This window comes from Pan paniscus, chromosome 7 (genome assembly GCF_029289425.2).
Source record: "Pan paniscus chromosome 7, NHGRI_mPanPan1-v2.0_pri, whole genome shotgun sequence".
Classification (NCBI taxonomy): Eukaryota; Metazoa; Chordata; class Mammalia; order Primates; family Hominidae; genus Pan; species Pan paniscus.
This window is the reverse complement of record NC_073256.2, coordinates 152,764,299-152,783,441: the sequence shown is the minus strand read 5'-3', so window position 1 is coordinate 152,783,441 and position 19,143 is coordinate 152,764,299.

Genomic DNA, 19,143 nt, shown 5'->3' with positions numbered 1-19,143 from the left:
CAACATGGCAAAAACCCATCTCTACCAAAAAAAATACGATATTTAGCTGGCCATAGTGGCATGTGCCTGTAGTCCCAGCTACTTGGGAGGCTAGTTGGGAGAATTGCCTGAGCCTGGGAGGTCGAGGCTGCAGTGAGCCATGATTGTGCCACTGCACCGCAGCCTGGGTGCCAAGGCAAGACCCTGTCTCAAAAAAAAAAAAAAAAAGAAATCTACCTAGGAGGGCTGTTGTAAAGAGAATGACTTAATGTATGTATAATGCTTACAATGCATTAGTACTATAGTAAGTACTCAATCTATGTACAGTCCTCTCCTTGAACACCTGGTACATGGTGGAGAGATTGTTAGGGGCTTTAACGGAGGCTTACAAGTAACCTCAGAATAGCTTGCATAATAGCTGTTAATAAACTCTAGTTATTTCAATGATCTATTGTTATGTAACCACCCCAAAACACAGAGGCTTTATTGAGCTGGTAAATATCTTTAGGCATCCATTATACAAATGAAGAAATTGGAATTCAGTCACTGAATTTACTGAGTTGGTAAGTATCTTTAGATAAGTATCTATTAGCTTATTTAAAGTTAGGTCAATTTATGTGTGCTAAGGTGTGGAGGAGCTTTAGACAGAAACAGAATGGCATCTGTCTTGCATGAAGGACTTTCTTTGAGTTTCCACAGAGAAGTAAGCCACTAAAGGATGAATTTTAAAGCCAAATACCATAGCAGGCACTGGAGCTTAATCTCATAGGCAGGCTCTGGAAAATGATATAGAACATATGCTTCTGCATTATTTTACTCTAGGGGAGAGGGAACTGGGATATTTATGCACCAAACCCCAATAAGCACTGGGAAGAACAGCCTCCCAAAGTCCTAGAAAAATCCATCTGCCCACATATTGGCAGTTGGAAGTTGCCTTATGTGCCACAACGCATTCAGCAGGGCACAGACAGCACCCACTACAATCCCCTTGGACTAATTTTGGGTCCTGTTGGAGAGATAGTTGAAAGCAGTCTCTGAATAAGACTGACTTTGTGAGACTCTGGGCTGATGCAGAATTACCATGGAGCCCCAATGTCAAAGGCAGTAGCATTTCCTCTACTTCTGCACAGAAGGCAGAACATTGGAAGGGTTGGGACCCTCAGCACCCAATGCTTGCCATGGACATTCAAGTCCTTAGGAGGGTCAATGGGACTTCTCTGGATGTCTTTGCCAGCATTATACAAGGACAAGTGGGAGACAAAGAACATGGCAAACTCTAGTTATTTCAGTGATCTAGTGTGATGTAACCACCCCAAAACACGGAGGCTTAAAACAACCATTTCATTATCTCTCTACATTCCGTGGTGTGACTGAACTCAACAGGATGGTTCTTCTTCATGGTGCCAGCTGGGGCTGCCATCACAAGAGGGCTCAACCAGGCTAGAATATCCAAGACAGCCAATTCACATGTTTAGCAGAGCATGTGGCTGTCAGCCGGGAGCTCAGTGGGGGCTGATGATTGGAGGGCCTAGGTTCCCTTCCATGTGGCCTTGCATGTGGCTTGGGCTTCTCACAGCATAGTGGCTGGGTTCCAAGAGAGAATATTCTAGGAGATAAGAGGGAAACTGGGGGTATTGTAATGCCCAGCATGGGAAGTAAGACAGCATCACTTCCATCACATTCTAATGGTCAAACCGAGTCACAATGCAAGCTCAGCTTTAATTTTGAAGGGGATTTACACAAGGGCAAAATTATTAAGAGGTGGTGATCACTGTGGGCCGTAGTTGGAGACTTACTATTATACTGGGTAATGAATGTGTCTGGCAGACTGGTTTGGGAAAAAATGTATCTTTTACATGAGAAACAATTTTCACGTAGGAGTTGGGAATGAGGCCCTGGAATTGTATGAGCACAGAGGCGGGTGCAATTGAACCAGTGGACATTTAGACACGTCTCCAATAGGCAGGATTATATATTTCTTCTTATTCTCTTTGCTCTGCTTGACATACAGTGAAAATGAATGTTTGTTGAGAAACAGAATTGATTACAGGAACATTTCTCCAAGACTCTTTCTAGCCTAAGAAGAAACACATTTCTCAAACACTCTCTGGATACTAAGCATTCTGTATCCATTATTTCATTTAATTCTCATTCTGTGAGGCAGGTACTGTTTAATCCCCATTTGACAGGTGAGATGTTGAGGCTCAGAGAGGCTGGCCAGCTGACTTGCTCAAGGTCACACAAGTAAAAATATCTCAGGGAAGACCTGAATGAAGATTCTCTGCTCCCAGGTACCAGGACAGTTTCCAATCTGACATTTTTCCCTTTATGGTATATGGTAATACCACAATAGCAGATAGTGGGACAGATGCAAAATTGCTTTTGTTAGAGGAGTAAAAATTATATAATAAAAATCACTGTTAGAATGGAAATATGTAAGACTACCAACTTCTCTGTGATTGCAGGTGTAGTAGGAATGAGGACGTGAGACAGTTAAAAAGGCATGAAGTGCCAAGATGTGTCAGTTGACCGAGAGATTCAGGGAATTGTGGCTCTGTCACTCTCTAGTGTTGTTGAATGAATGAATAAAGAATGAGTGAATGAAATAAATCCAAAGAGGCCAAAGGAATGTCAGTTTCTACCTCTTTGGAACTGCCCTTTCCCTGCCATCCCTCCCCACAGTATAGGGTATCCTAACTCTGCACACTCACACCACACTGCAGGGAGACATCCCCCTCCCCACATTATAGGGTGCCCCAACTCTGCACACCCATACCAGACTGTAGGGAAATACCCCTGCTGAGTCATCAGCCTTTTGCTTCTCTGGCTCCCCTAGCTTGATGTGGGTAGTGAGCTTGGCTATTTGTTCCTTTATCCCCAGCACCTGACCCAGATCTTGGGAAATAATAGGTACTCAACACATCATTGTTGAATGAGTGATGAATCCTCCATCTACAATACATCAAACTGGCTTAGAAGTTTTTTCATGGATATCTCCCAGATCAAATAAAAACTAAAGTTTAAAAAAAAATTTTAAGGAAAAACATATGTGGCTCTTTCTCCCAGGGACAGATCGCTCCTCAAATGAATGAAGTTTTCATCTAGCTTTACCCATTGCATGGAAATGAACCCAAAAGCTAATTTTAAGCCTGGCCTATGTGCCTTCCCAAAATTAGGGCATCCTGCTAAGAAGTAAGTTTGTGGCCCAACTGGAATAATCATGTAGAATTTCACAGCATGCTTTTCTGCTTGATGACTTTTTAAAATTTTGTTTTCATCTTCTTCTTCCAGCATATTTTCTCTTTGCCTCAGTTTTTAAAAAGTATTTTTATTCTCTGTCTTGCTGTGTTATGTGTAAGAACTTCCTCAAATTATTTTCATAATGAGGTTGTGTTTAAGCAAACACACACCAACATGTCCTTCTGAATTCACAATATCAAGCTTTAAAATGTCAGCTTTTCTTATCATTGTTTCCTCTCAATCCCCCATGGAAACGCTAACCTACTGATAAAGATTCTTTGGCCAAACATTAGTCAGGCTTTTGAATCTTCTCCTAGGCCTATCTGTTCACTTCCTTGTAAAATCAAATTTTAACAGAGAACCCTGTTTAATTTAGCAAGAATCTGTCACCCCAACCCCAGTCCTTCATATGTGATCATCCTCAATATCTGATCGGGTTCCTTATCCTCCTCCATCCCCCAGGTGATACCTGAAAACTCTGACCTGTCTTCAGTAAGAATCCAGTTTAGCCAGAATCCCTGTACCCCGATGTTTCCTTTTAGTAATTTTTTATCCACTGGCCCCTACAGTGTTCCTTTGCTATAAATTCCCACTTGCTTATGCTGTATTCAGAGTTGAGCCACTGCAAGATCCCTCACTGCAAGAAAGATCCCACTGCGGTGGCCCCTATATTAATGGCGATGGTCCTGAATAAAGTCTACCTTACCATGCTTTAACAAGTGTTATTGAATAATGTTTTTCTTTTATACTACCCTTGTCATTCCAGATGGTTCTTTATATCAGGGATTGCCACTATAGATTTTAAAATCTTGTGATGATACCCTCCATGAATTGGCTTATGACAACACCAGAAAATGTCAACAGGGGGTCAGTGTTCTCAACTTCTAAGGCTTCTCGTCCCAGATACCTGAAGTAATTATTGAGCTACGGATGTAAAATAAGGGACTAAGAGTCTTTTATTCATCAATAATTTGGTAATATATTGGAATTTTCTATGAAACTGAAATATAGTGCCATTTTTGCTTTTTAAAAATTTTAGTGTAACCAAAGTAATAAGCATCATTTATAAACGTTAAACATTTAAATTTTTTTTAAGATATGGTATCTTGCTCTGTCACCAAGGCTGGAGCAAGCACAGTGGCATGATCATAGCTCACTGCAGCCTCAAACTCCTGGGCTCAAGTGATCCTCTCTCCTTCGCCTCCCAAGTAGCTGGAGCTACAGGCACATGCTACCATGCTTGGCCACTTTTAATTATTATTTATTTTCTTGAGAGGGAGAGGGTCTCCATTTATTGCCCAGGCTGGTCTCAAAGTCCTGGCTCCAAGCAATCTTCCTGCCTTGGTCTCCCAAAGTGCTGGGATTATGGGAGATTTATTTTTATTCTTCTGCAACTGCAGTCTTAAACTCCCTATCATGAAAGAAAGGGGTTGTATATCCCATAATTAAACAATGTTACTATTAGTCTGTCAGATATAAGGTGAATGGAGGAAAATTCTTACTTGTCAGAAGAGCTTCTCTTCCCTGGAATCTCTTTCTTTCCCCCTCTATTAAAGACTTTAGTCCATTTAACCCCCGTGTCACACCCCTACCCTCCCCGACCCTCTGAGGTATTCAACTTCTGGCATGGACTGTCATTTATTTAGCAAGCTGTGAGTGGTCTGGGGGTCTCCAAACTCCCAGATTTAGGAGGGGGTGCCCAGCCCTTGGTCTGGGTCTGGGTTGCTGAATTAAAGGTAATGAGATTCCCAACACCAAAATAAACCTTCTGCAGCATCGTTCATTTTTATGCCAAAAGTTTTTCTGTCTCCTTTTGTTCTAGTAAACTTTGTACATGCCAAACAACAGGAAATGTGGAAAGGAAGAGAAAAGAAAGAAAATCCATATTTAAAATTCAATTTCCTTATCTTCTGGATTTTATATGTTATTATGAGATTTTTAATTAAAATCTCAGCTCAGATTCAATTTATCTATTAAATAGGGTAAAGGGAGATGGAAAGGGTGAAAAATACGACTTAAGTTTCTGAAGATATGGGTTTAATTATTCCTTTTTCAACCTAAAGATGGTAACAGCACACATCAGATAGCTCTGGAGGAATTTTTTGGCTTTCTGTGTTTCAGGTGACTTAAAAGGAGAGATCAGCCAGGTAATGAATTGAGTTGGACTATTACATACTTCGAAGGGAAAAGAAGAAAATCCAAACCCTGCCGCTCCTGTGGTCCCACTGGAGGATGGAGGAATTCCTTCCTGCCCTATCCCTTTTTTTTTTCAGAGTCCTTCCCTCCTGTATGTCTGAGGGTTCCTGGGTGTTTTCCCACTGTAGCTCTATCTCATTCCCAGCTGGGGTGAGCATCTCTCACTTACTGGTGTTGTGATGGCGTCTCTATAGGACACTGCAGTTCCGGATGCAGCCTCATTGCTCATCTCTATAGGACACTGCAGTTCCAGACACACCCTCAATGTTCGTCTCTATAGGACACTGCAGTTCTGGAAGGACCCTCATTGCTCATCTCTATAGGACACCGCAGTTCCAGAAGCACCCTCAATGCTCGTCTCTATAGGACACTGCAGTTCCAGATGCACCCTCATTGCTCATCTCTATAGGACACTGCAGTTCTGGAAGCACCCTTATTGCTCGTCTCTGTAGGACACTACAGTTCCAGATGCACCCTCATTGCTCATCTCTATAGGGCACTGCGGTTCCAGATGCAGCCTCATTGCTCGTCTCTATAGGACACTGCAGTTCCGGACTCACCCTCATTGCTCATCTCTGTAGGACACTGCAGTTCCGGAAGCACCCTCATTGCTTGTTTCTATAGGACACCGCAGTTCCGGACGCACCTTCATTGCTCCTCTCTGTAGGACACTGCAGTTCTGGACTCACTCTCATTGCTCTGCTCTATAGGACACTGCAGTTCCGGAAGCACCCTCATTTCTCGCCTCTATAGGACACTGCAGTTCTGGATGATGCACCCTCATTGCTCATCTCTATAGGACACTGCAGTTCCAGACGCACCCTCATTGCTTGGTCAGTGCCTCTTGGGGAGAAGGGAGGATGTTCTTTCTGCCACCATCCCAAGTCTGTGGTTCTGAGAGGTTTAGCAGAACCTGCCTGCAGGCTTGAGCATAACACAAAGGAATTGCAATTCAGAGGCACTTACACCGGATAAAGCCACTTTCATATTCTGCTGTCAGAGCCTCTCCCCAGGGGCTGGTCCTGTATTTAGTGCCTTATGACCACTCCTGGGCCATCTCACTAAGCAGAAGTCAGGCTTTTCCCCACATTATCCGTGAGACATTGAGAACATCTCTGTCTCTCCATGGGGTCAAGTTCTCTCTTTTTCCTGCTGTAAGATCTGCCCACAGACACATCTCCCCTGTTTTCAGATTTCCTCTTTCCAGAGAAAGCTCACTGCCACTTGGAAGCCCTGCATCCCCCTCCTCATGTGGGTTGGCCTTGTGCTGCGTCTTCCAGCAGAATAGTCCCATCAGAATCTGATTGTCCCAAAGCAGTACAAGGCTCCTAGCTGGTGATCTTCATCTTGGAATTGCCTGACTCTATTTTACCACATATAGGGCATCAGCAACCTAATATGGGTAAATTGCAGATTCTGCTATACCTGGAGATGCTGGTCAGGCATTCGTGCTATTCCTGCATCTTCAGGGGCTCAGTTCCTTATGTCCATGGTGAAAAGATTACACACAGACAGACACACCCCACTAGGAACAAATTAGAAAATTCAATTCTAAAAGCCATATAGAGAAGAACATTCTCTCCAGGAAACACACGTTGTAGACATTCAGCTCTGCCCTTGATACAAGTGCCTTTTCATACAGATTTAGTTAGCTGCTAGGATCCAGAGCATCTCAAACTCTTCACTCAAGAGGGGACCTTTGCTCTAGGTACACATAGCTATGAGCAGCAAGGAAGGGCAAGTTTGAGGGGCAATGCTCCTCTTTTCCCATCTGCAAGGTAGTTTTCCTACAACAAAGAATGGTCTGCTCCAAAGGTGGATTCAATTGTTCACTTCTGGTAAAAAATAATTTACCAAAGCTTTGAAATGAGAGAATTCCTTAGGATAATGATTTAGTCAAAGCTCAATATATAGATACCTCTTGTCCCTACCCCTATATCATAGTCTCTGCAAAATGGAACCTCCTCCCAAGCACTGGCCTATAGATGTGAGTTCAAGCATGAGAAGTAGGATGAGATCAGGAGGAGGCTGCACTTTCCCCTTTGTTTCTGATGCTCAGAGTCTACGGCTTCCTCTCTCTCTCTCTGTATGCTTTTCCCCCTCTTTTCTCTCTCCATGTGTATGTATGTGTGTATGTGTGAACAGAAGAGCAAACCGAATATAAATTTTACTAAGCATCCAGATGTTTTTAGAAATTTGCCACCACATACTTGATTGAAAGACATTTTCACTCAACACCTGTTTTTGTTGTTGTTGTTGTTGTACCAACTCAGGGTAAGACAAATCAAATTTATAGAACTGGAAGGGAATATTTTGGTTCAAACATTTGAGTCAATCCACAATTATGTGCCACAGTAAGGCAAGGGAAAGAAATAAAAGAGACCCAAATAAGAAGGCAGGAAGTCAAACTATCCCTGTTTGCAGACAAAATGATTCTATATCTAGAAAATCCCATAGTATTGGCCCAAAACCTCCTTCAGCTGATAAACAACTTCAGCAAATTTCAGGATACAAAATCAATGTACAAAAATTACTAGCATTCCTAGACAACAATAGCAGCCAAATTGAGAACCAAATCAGCAATGCAATCTCACTCACAATTACCACAGAAGCATAAAATACCTAGGAATACTTCCAACCAGGGAGGTGAACGATCTCTACAATGAGAATGACAAAACACTGCTCAGAGAAATCAGAGATGACCCAAATGAATGAAAATACATTCCATGTTCATGGATAGGAAGAACCAATATAATTAAAATGGTCATACTGCCCAAAGCAATTTATAGATTCAATGCTATTCCTATCAAACTACCAATGACATTCTTCACAGAACCAGAAAAAATGTTTTAAAACTTTATGTGGAACCAAAAAAAAAAAAAAAAAAAAAAAGCCCAAATAGCCCGGGCAATCCTAAGCAAAAACAAGAACAAAAAAATGAGACATCATGTTACCCAACTGCACAATATACTACAGGGCTACAGTAAACAAAATAGCATGATACTGGTACAAAAACAGGCACATAGACCAATGGAACAGAAATGAGAACCCAGAAATTAGGACACGTACCTATAATCATCTTATCCTTGACAAAGCTGACAAAAGCAAGCAATGAGGAAAGGACTCCCTATTAAATAAATGGTGCTGGGATAACTGACTAGCCATATGCAGAAGATTGAAACTAGAGCCCTTCCTTACACCATATACAAAAATCAATTCAGGATGGATAAAGACTTAAAACCCAAAACTATAAAAACTCTGGAAGACAACCTAGGCAATACCATTCTGGACACAGGTAGGCAATACCATTCTGGACATAGGAACTCTGGACAAAGGAACTGACAAAGATTTAATGATGAAGACTGCAAAGGACATGATCTTATTCCTTTTTTATGACTGTGTAATATTCCATGGTGTGCGTGTACCACATTTTCTTTATTCAGTCTACCATTCACAACAAAATCACAACACAATAAAGTCAAAACAAAAGCAAAAATTGACCAATAGGATCTAATTAAACTTAAGAGTTTCTGCGTAGCAAAGGGAACTATCAAAGAGGAAACAGACAACTACATAATGGGAGAAAATTTGTGCAAACTATGCATCAGACAAAGTTCTCATATGTAGCATCTCTTAGGACTTAAACACATTTACGAGAACAACTCCATTAAAAAGTAGGCAAAGAACATGAACAGACACTTTTCAAAAGAAGACATACATGCGACCAACAAGCATACGCCAAAAAGCCCAACATCACTGATCATTAGAGAAATGCAAATCAAATCCACAATGAGATACCATCGAACACCAGTCAAAATGGCTATTATTAAAAAGTCAAAAAGTAACAGATGCTTGCAAGGTTGTGGAGAAAGGGGAATGGTTATACCTTACTAGTGGGAGTGCAAATTAGTTCAGTCATTGTGGGAAGCACTGTGGCAATTCCTCAAAGAGCTGAAAAGGGAACTACCATTCAACCCAGCAAACCCATTAGTGGGTATACACCCAAAGGAATAGAAATTGTTCTACCATAAAGACGCATGCATGTATATCTTCATTGCAGTAGTATTCACAACAGCAAAAAAAAAAAAAGTAAAATTAGCCTAAATGCCCATCATTGGTGGACTGAATAAAGAAAATGTGGTCCATATAAGCTATGGAATACTATGCAGTCATAAAAAAGAAAAGATCATGTTTTTTTGCAGAGACATGGATGGAGCTGGAGGCCATCATACTTAGCCGACTAACACACGAACAGAAAACCAAATACCACATGTTCTCACTTAATAGTAGGAGCTAAATGATGAGAACACATGGACACACAGAGGGCAACAAAACGCACTGGGGCCTATCAGAGGGTGGAGGGTGGGAAGGAGGAGATCAGAAAAATAACTATTGGGTACCAGGCTTAGTACCTAGATGACAAAATAATCTGTACAACAAATCCTTGCATCTCACATTTACCTATATAACAAACCTGCACATGTACCCCTGACCTAAAAGAAAAGTTAAAAATAAAGCAATAAAGAAAATTATTTGCCACATATAATGCATCATATCCCTTCATGCCCTGGCTAGAATCCTCTCTTGTCCGAGACCTTAATAGGGTGAACAATGCCATGCAGGCTTGAAATCCCCTCATGCTGCTATTTCTCCTACCAAGCTCACATCATACATCTTTCTGGTCCACCCTGATTCCTCGATACTGGTAGACTTCTCCTCAGCAAGGCCCATGAGCAACCTGGAAACATATAGGGGTTAGTGCCCACAGGGGCACCTCTAGAACCCCTGCTTCTTCTGGTTTGTTTTTGGGAAGAAAATGCTCAGAGGCATTCTGGACACTCTTCTGCAGTGCTCAGGAAGGATGGGCCCCATTTGTCCATAGCAGTCACCCCACTGACCCACCCTGCCTTGGCTCTTCCTCCTTCCCTTCCTCTCACTGGCCCTTCACTCCTGCTCCCTCGGATTCAATCTCAACTAAACCACCAGCTCACATGTCCTTTTCTCAGGCCCTGGTTTCCAGAGGAAGCTCAAACTAAAAGAGTTAGTACCAGGAATGGTCCTAGAAGCAGTCTCTCAAGATAGGGCTCTGGAACTGGAAAACTCATTGGTGAGATGAAACTTCCAGCAGTAGGTGGGGTGATGATAACCACTGGTGTGCAGTATCACCATAATATTGAAGACCCGCACTGGTAGTGGATCAGAAAGAGGCACAGGTGGAAGGCAAGATTGTGGATTATGTGAAAGCCAATGAAGAATGGTAATTCCATGGGCTGGTAGTTACCGTGGGTTTTGTTGTTTTTTTGTTGTTTTGTTTTGTTTTTGTTTTTGTTTTTGTTTTAACTGTGTTAGTAGCCTTGAAGAAAAAAAAATAACAGGTTCAGGACAGCTACCTATCAATTCAAAGCTCACAATGAAAACTAGAAAGTCTCTGTACTCTATTGTAAGGGACCCTTATCTCTTGCAGTTGCAGAAAATATTGCACTAAAAATTAGACCTGGGTTTCATTATAAAGATGATGATCTGCAGATAAAACTCAGTTCATAGCATCAATAGGTCTTCTATGTTAATTTCAGACCCCAAGACTTAAATTGGGTGGAGAATCCAAGAACCTTTAACCTCTTGATTCCCATAAAACCCCTGGGCTGGAAGAAGCCCAGATTTCTCTCTTGTAAGAAGAGCGAATCTCTTTTCTTTTTTCTTTTCTTTTCTTTTTCCTTTTCTTTTCTTTTCTCTTCTCTTTTCTTTTTCTCTTTCTTTCTTTCTTTCTTTCTTTCTTTCTTCCTTTCTTTTCTTTCTTTCTTCTCTCTCCTTCCTTTCTCTCTCTCTCTCCTTATTTCTTTCGAGAGACCTGAAAACATTACACCTGAGGCAGGTGCCTCACAAAATTATGGTTGCTCTCTTCAATATCCAGCAGCCTCTCATCATGGCTCCAGGTTAATAACTTGAGGAATTCAGTATTAGACTAGAAGGAAACAGCATGAATGCAAAAAAAAAAAATGACAGGAGTTAGCCAATATATCACTTGGGAGAAATCTGGAGAAAACAAGCAGAATTGGTTCAGAGAAGGCAGAATTTAGGTCTGGATGGGGAAAAATTTATTGAAATGTGAATATTCTCCTATGCCTCAGGGTTTAAATATCCTGGCAAAGATACTTAAAGCTAGCCCTCATACACTGTGCTAATGGCTTTGTGAAGTTTGAACAACATGATGGGCTATAGTAAATGGGTAGAGAATATTGAGAAAGAGGTCAAAAGGCTCACAGAGCAGGGGTGTTAGAATGGGTTATTCTATAAGAACAGAGAAATCACTCCCTGACAATATTCCTTGAGAGTCCAGAGGACAACCTTTTCATTTAGACAATAAGAAAAGTAGCAGGGCGCTGGTTTTGTTGAGGATCTCAGTGGTGCCTACCCTCTAGGTTGGGGTTTTGCCATAGAAGATGCTGTTATGGAATGAGGCTGCCTAGTGTTAACGGGGATGGTCCAATTCTGGAATAGCAGATGGCAGCACTTAAACATCAGAGGCAAAATACTCATCATTGCTGTCATGAGCAGAGAGAGCAGAGGACAACTAATGTGCGCTGACTCTTAGGGACATAAGGCAATGGCTAATAGATCAAGGGGTTCCTAGTAGCAAGATAGATTGGCAGCCAATGAGTTGTTGCTTGATTCATATAAACAGAAGAAATCTAAAGCTGTCAAGCACAATGGAAAAATGAAATGTCCTCACCTAGTTTCCAGATCTAAGCCAGTTCATAGGTTCAGAACACACATATATACTTGCAACATCATCACAAGTATATTCAACTAATATTTCCCTGATCCTTCTGCAAAGGAACTTGTACTGGAGTAACTGGAAACTTGCGGGAAGGGAAATACCACATATTTTTGAGGGCTGGTGGTATGAGTTGACACTCATACCAGGAGACCTGAAATACCATCATACCCTTCCTGCCCCAGCCAAATGGGAGGCTCATGAAGGCTAAGCAGTGAAGGAGCCTTGGTCTGAGTCTGTTCCATGGTGTGCAGTGGGTGTGCATGCCTACCTTCTTGGTTATTTCCTGGCTTCCAAGTGTATAATTGGGATGGAGATCCCTTGCAGATGGAATAACTCAGGCACTCATCCCCTGACCTGTGTAATAAGAGCCATTAAGATAGGAATGGTGAAGTGAATGCTCTTAAGATTTTCCCCCAGAAGTGGAACCCCCTGAAACTTCTCTCCAAGAGGAAGTTCATGAAATCATAACCCTTACATATCTACAAGAATAAATCAGAAGCAATGTCAAATTCTGGGTGATTTACAGTGTTAATATTGCCATCAAAACATAAAGGATGCAGAGATGATCTTCCCTACCATCTATCTCACATTCAATCCACTAGTAAGATCTCTGGAAAGAAAGCATATGGATTGTATGCCAAGGGATAGTAAATTTAACCAAGGGTAGCTCCAGTTGAAACTACTGTAAAAGATATGGTATCCTTTCCTGAAACAACAGCTGTGGTACTTGGTATGTGGCTATCAATCTGTCATGCATTTTTTTCAAGCCTCATCTCTAAGGAGGATCAAAAGGAGTTTATCATAATATATTCTGTATGGACCTCTATCATCTTGGCAGTCCTTAGAACATCACAAGAGTTCTCTATATTGATGCAATCATATTAAGCTTGGTGAGCAGTAATGAGCAATTCACCTGGATCCCCTGACAGGATGCATGATCGCCAGATGGTGGGAGGTAAACCTACCAAGTTTCAAGGGTCTGCCATATTGGTGAAGTTTTCTGGGTGTCAGTGGTCTGTGGTATTCCAGCACATCCCTTCTAAGGTAAGGCAATATGTTCATCTTGTTATCACAACCACTAAGAGCAAAACCCAGCCTATGGAGCCCTCATTGAAACTGGGAGGCAGCAGTGACCGCACTTGTGAGGACTGCCATGCCTCGTTTATTGCCTGGCTCAGAGGCTCCTAGTTTCAAGTGGTGTAACAGTTCCAGGTTATTGAGTAAGATTTCTTATTAGGCCATGTGATCCAGCAGACTCAATGGTACTAGACATTTCCAGGGTATATAATTTGAAGTCTCTTGGAAGCCCCAGTTCAAGAATCATAGCTCAGACCACTAAGGTTCTTGAGCAAGACCATGCCTCCTGTGTCAGGAAACTATTTGCCATTTGAAAAAGCAGTTCCTCATGTGCTACTAGGACCTATTAGAGGTTGAGAACTAACCACAGGACTTAAGTGACCATGTGAGTGGAGCTGCCCATCAGGAGGCAGGATTGTCAAATTCAGAAAGCCTTAAGGTAAGCAGGAGTAGTAGCCACCCATCATGCAACAGAAATGGTGAATTTGAAAATGTGCCTGTAATGTGTGGCAGATGGGGGAGAAAATAGAAATCAATTATGGCTTCAGACCCAGCATTGGCAGTGGGGCCTTTAGCTTGTTCAACTAAGGTTGGTGTACAAAGACTTTTCCTAAGATCGTAGCTGACTGTCACCTTGAAGGCTCAGTCATGGACTGGATTTAACGTAGTAAACAAACCGATTTGAGTGCTGTATGAGGTGGACCGTACCAGACAGTGCTCAGGCCTTGACCCACATGCTCTCAGCCTCTCCTTTCAGCTTTGATGGCAGTGTACAGTTTCCTGCAAGCTTCTACTCACTTCAGACTGATAACTCGCATCCCAAGAATGCACAGTATTTCTTCCATTTGCTACTTCAGGATTTCTCTGGTGCTGCGCATATTGGAAAAAACTCACTGACAGGCACAAAGGCACAAACAGGATATAGATGCACCTGGATAAGCATTTCTCCCACTCCACCTCGGGGGTACAATTCCTAGAGGTAGTCTGCCTGCTCCCCTGGGGGCCGCAGACAGATCCAATCTATTTCCCACAGTGGTGCCCACATCCACACATCCTATGTCAGGTTTTCCTCCATTCTCACTCCTGTGTTTCCTCCCGCCTGATTGCTTTCCAAAAATTTACCTGAACAGGGTCCTTGCCTTGGTTCTCCCTTCTATGGGAACTTAAGCTAAGATGTATAATAAGTTATAAATGGGTGACATAATTGAATGAAGAGAAAGACACAGCTAAGACTCTATACCCAGACAGTGGGAAGCTCCCTAACAGAAGCAGCAGTGTTCTGGTGTCTCGCAGAGGAAGCAATGGTGCAGCTGTGCTAGGAAAGCAGGGAGTTGTCATGGAGGAGCTGCCATCCACACCAGACCCTGAAGAGTGAGTGAGACCAGGAGGGTGGGAGAAGGGAGACTCTTTAGGCATAGAGGGGTCGGGAGCAGTAGCTCACACCTGTAACACTTTCTGTGTGTTATTTCTTTAAATCTCACATTAAACAGCATTTCAGGAGGCCCAGGCAGGTAGATCACATGAGGCCAGGAGTTCAAGACAAGCCTGGCCAACATGGCAAAACCTCATCTCTACTAAAAATACAAAAATTAGCGGGGCATGGTGGTGCATGCCTGTAATCCCAGCTACTCGGGAGGCTGAGGCATGAGAATCACTTGAAACCGGGAGGTGGAGATTGCAGTGAGCCAAGATCACACCATTGCATTCCAGCCTGGGTGACAGAGTGAGACCCTGTCTCAAAAAAAAAAAAAAAGGGGATAGAGGGCAAAAATACAGGACCTTGGTACCACTCAGTACTCTTCTGATTACAAGTGACCAAAAGGGAAAAAATAAAGTTAGATAAAGAGGGAAAAAATTGTCTCACAAAATCCAAAATATTATGGTTTACTAACCAAGCCAGGGAAACTGCTCCAGGATAGGTTGAACAAAAGTCGCCAATGGTAAGAGTGGCCCTCAATTTACAGCCTAAACTACAGACTCACTTAATTATTCCTATGGGCCAAATTCCAAAAATTTCAAGGAAGGGACTCTGACTCTCATTAGGCTGTCTTGATATATACGTTTATCTTTGAACACATCAGCTGTGGCCAGAGGGCTTGGTCCAAGTTGCATCAACACAGTTCTTCTTATAATCCCTGCTGGAATAGGTGAGCCACTTCCTAGGAAAGGGGTTATGGGCAGATGATCTGAAGGTATTCATCTCAGCTTACCTGAGGGGTGATTAGAAGCCACAGGTGAGCTGCAATGCAGGATGTGAGGGTGTGTGAAATTGATTGAAAACATGAATGGAAAAGAAGACAGTGAAGGACCCTGAATGCCACAGGAAGCAATGTGGGTTCCATCTCTAAGTCACTACAATTTTGATGTAGTACTGTGTCATGATTTGCTATATATTGTAAAAGTGTAGATCAAAGGGGTACATTTTATGAGAGAGGGAGACCACATAGGTGGCTATTACTATTGACCACATTAAAAGTGGTAAGAGTTTGAATTAAGGTAAAAGCTAAGGGAACTGAAAGAAGGAGATATTTCTGAGTCACAGGAGTGAGGGGAGATGTGGCGGGTTACACTGATTACCCGAAGTTATGACATTCCTGTATCCACACACTTTGTTTGCAATGTGACTTTATATGGCTCTTGCAATAATCAAAAATGGAGTTTGTTTTCTCAATCCTTGGATCTGGTTGGTTTCATGACTTACTGTGGCTAATATAATGTGATCTTTGACCATTCCAAGTCTAAACTTCAAGAGGCCACATGTGTTGCTTCTTGCTTTCTTGGAACCTACCACTACCCTGTGAACCAGCTCGGGCTAGCCTGCTGGATGATAGAAGACACAGAGGGGGAGAACTCCAGCTGGAGGAAAGACAGAGCTGCTTCACCAGCCTGAAGCTGACCACAGACACATGAAGAAGCCTGGCCCAGGCCAGAAGAACCACGCAACTCAGCCCAGCCTAAATTGCTGATCCACAGCAACACATGCTAGATAAATAACTGTTGTGTTAAGCCACTAAATTTGGGGGTAACTATGCAGCAATAAGCTAAATGATATAGTTGACTTCATTTTTCAGATGAGGAAACTGAGGCCTCTAAAAGAATACATATCCAACCCCTCCTGGTAAAAGAACCAGGGCTCAACTCAGGATTCCTCTTTTAGTACGGTGTGCTCTTCTTATTGTACCTTTGGTGGAAACCCAACAGGATTCATGTTAATAATCATGACTGCCCTTTACTGAACACATGCCAGGCTCTAACCCTGACACTTGCTGCATGTTATACTTTAATTCTCACATTAACTCCATAAGGAGGGTTTTATTAAACCCACTTTAAAGACTGAGTATAAAGATAGGAAAAAGTTTACAAAATAAAATGTAGAGTGTCTGGGACTCAAACCCAGGTCTGTGTGTCCACAGAATCCTGCATTTTCTGCTTTTCTTCCAGAAAGTCTATTTTCAAAAATTTTACTAGACAGAGTTTCATCATTACTGAGAACCATATGGCACTGTTGATTTTTCTCCTACTAAATGCCATTGTTACATTGCATGTTTTGTATTTCAGACTTGTATATTCTAATCATAATGTGCTTACTAGGTATCAGATACTTTGATTAGTGTTTTTTCCTGAATTGTCCTTTTTGATTCCCATGGAAAGATATAAATACTATTATTGATCAAAATTAGCAGAAGAGAAAACTGAAGTTCAGTGTGTTTAAGTCCCTCATCCAAAGTCGTTTCTGACTCTAAACCATGTCTCCTTATCTACTATGTTTACTGTCCCTTTTAGAAGCTGTTCATGTTGAAAGGAGTCCCAACAGTGGAGTCTCTGGGAATAAGAGTTAAAGATAAGACCATATGTAGCCTTACTGAGTACATGAAGTATGCAGCTATGATGTATCCTTTTTTCATATGATAAATGGTGCTTTCTATTTCACTATTTTGTCATTCTTGGTTCCATTAAGAACTTCGCTTTCATCTCCCTCTTTCTATTTTCCCAAGTCCCATTGTTTGGGCCTAAATCAGGCCTGAGCAAGAAGAGTTAGAGGGTACCTAGAACATTTAATGTAGACAGTTGTAGTTGGAGGTGACATCTATTAGAACAAAAAACTGTTTTCTGGATGGTGCATTTGTTGTTATTGTTCAAAGAGAATTACAAAATTGTGAGAATAAGGCATCCGGCTATTTCACATTGTTGACAAGTTTTCAGGCAAGATTGATATCTCTAGCTCTGATCCCAACATACACATGTGCCAATACTGTACATTCTCTTTTAGTTCATACATCTCGATTAAATTTCCAACATTGCTGATAGACTTGGTGAACAAACACCAAGCACAACAGCCTGGTGAGGGGAGCGAGCCCAGGGAAGCAAACTGAGTCAACGTAAGTGAATTAGGCAGATGCCTCAAGACTCTGTCATGGACCCATCACAATTGTAAGATATAAAATGGATTAGGGACTCCCCAGAGGCCTCAGAAGACTTAAGAGGCAGGTGGAGCTGCATGGTTCAAGGAGTGTGAGTTGGGAGTTCCCTCTCCAATGTGTTTCCTATTCTCTCTGGCTCTCATTCCTTCCTACACCAAACATCCATGAACACCCACCTTGTCTCTGATACTGTCCTGGGCATGGAGGTGCAGGTTTGGGAGAGCCACTGTCTGTCTCTAATGGGAGAAAGGCTCCAAAACAAAGACTAGCCCAAATTCCATCACAGGGGCACAATCAAGATGCTGGCAGGGAAACTAGGGCAGCTTCTCTTGGGTGATGAGGACTGTGCCTTGGGAAATAAGCAGGATTGACCAAGGAAGAGAGTTCCAGGGGGAGGAGACAGTGTGCAATGCCATGGGATACACAAGTGTCTAGCTGCCTTCAGAGTTTTGAGACTAGTAGGAAAAAGGGGCCAGTGAGGCTGAGAGACAGAAAGTAGGAGCCAGGTCATACTTGTGAGACATCAGAAGGAATGTGGCCTTTTAACAAAGTTTTATCTTCCTTATTCCACAGACATTAAAATAACATATCTTCTTTAACACTGTTGCAAATTGCAAGATAAGTTCTGAATTGTCACCAAAATCATGAAACAATAGTGTGAAGCATGGTTTTATTTTCTCAGACATTTTTGAAAAACTACTTGTTAGAGACCACAGAGAACCTTTGAGGGTTTTAAGCTGGCACAGATGTGCATACAGGCGCTCTCTGAACTGAGCTGGAGGAAGTGCCTGCCTTTGGTGTCCAGCCCAGGAAGATCATGGTAATTATGGCCACAAAAGAAATAGAAAAGGGAGAGTCTGGTTTGGTGAGGCCTGAGGCAGAGATGATATCTGAGCAGAGGCCACCACCCATCAAAGTCTGACCTGAGCTCAGCTGCCTTCTTTAGCTTTTCAGGAACTCCATCCTAAAAGTTTACACAGAGCTCATGGATTCTTAGGGGGACTGATGCTTTCTGAACCAATCATAGTGATAGATAAATAGAGACCAATTGATTAAGTTATAATGAGAAAGCGTGCTTCCTGTTCAGAGGCCTAAATTACAAGTGGATTTGTGGATCTTGGCCTTTGTATTTTCTCTACGTGAGGAAGATCACGGAAAATAGAATTATTCTCAGGAATTTCCTTGTTGGGCTTTATTCATCTACCCAACTAATGTTAATTGAACCAGAAACTCTGTATGTTGTGGGGGGTGTGTGTGTGCATGTGTGTGTGTGTGCACATGCATAGGTAAGGAGAATAGCACTTACCTTACAACAATGGCTAAGAGAACAGCTACCCTGAAGCTGCTCATGGTCTAATGGGGCAGATGAATAGACACATTCATATAAATTTTTGAGCATAAGAAAGAAATATTATGAGACAAGCAGGATCTGAGCAGACCAAAGCGGAACAC